The sequence below is a fragment of the Myotis davidii genome, unplaced genomic scaffold (genome assembly GCF_000327345.1).
Source record: "Myotis davidii unplaced genomic scaffold, ASM32734v1 scaffold31, whole genome shotgun sequence".
NCBI lineage: Eukaryota > Metazoa > Chordata > Mammalia > Chiroptera > Vespertilionidae > Myotis > Myotis davidii.
The window spans coordinates 433851-434552 of NW_006283639.1; positions in this window are offsets into that span (position 1 = coordinate 433851).

The following is a 702-nucleotide window of genomic DNA, read 5'->3' on the forward strand; positions in this document are numbered from 1 at the left end:
TAGGCAAGCAAGCAAGCAAGCGGTTGGGAGCCAGTGGTCTGGGATTGTGAGAGGGATGTCCGACTGCCAGATTAGGCCCAATCACACAGGGATTGGGTCTAAACTGGCAGTCCGACATCCCCCAGAAGGGTCCCAGATTGCAGACTCTACAGAGGGTGCAGGCTGGGCTGAGGGCCGTCCCCCCTACCCATCCAGTGCATGAATTTTGTGGACTGCCCCTCTAATATAAATATAGATATAGATGTAGATATAGGTTAGACATAGATATAGGTATTTTATTTATAAATTATACTGTAAAAGAGATTTAAGAACAGTTGAGTTTTGCTTGATATTTAGAGAATCCATTTCAATATCCAAACTTAATAAGTAAACTATTTGTCATTTAACCAAAAGACATACATTGATTTACATAAACTTTATGATTCATAATTGTGTTTATCATTTAAAACCTTTAAACTTTACTCATTTTACAAATATATGAATTTTGTAAAGAAAATATTTTTTAGTTTTCCTAATAATTAAAATGTGTTTATAGGATATTAAAAAGAACTTGCCACACAAAAATAATATTTAGATGGCCATGAGAAGTGATAGACAGATAGATAAATGATAGATGATAAATAGATGATAGATGATGATAGATCCACAGATACAGGTTAGATAGGTGATAGAGATATTTCTTTATACAATCATCCATGGAAG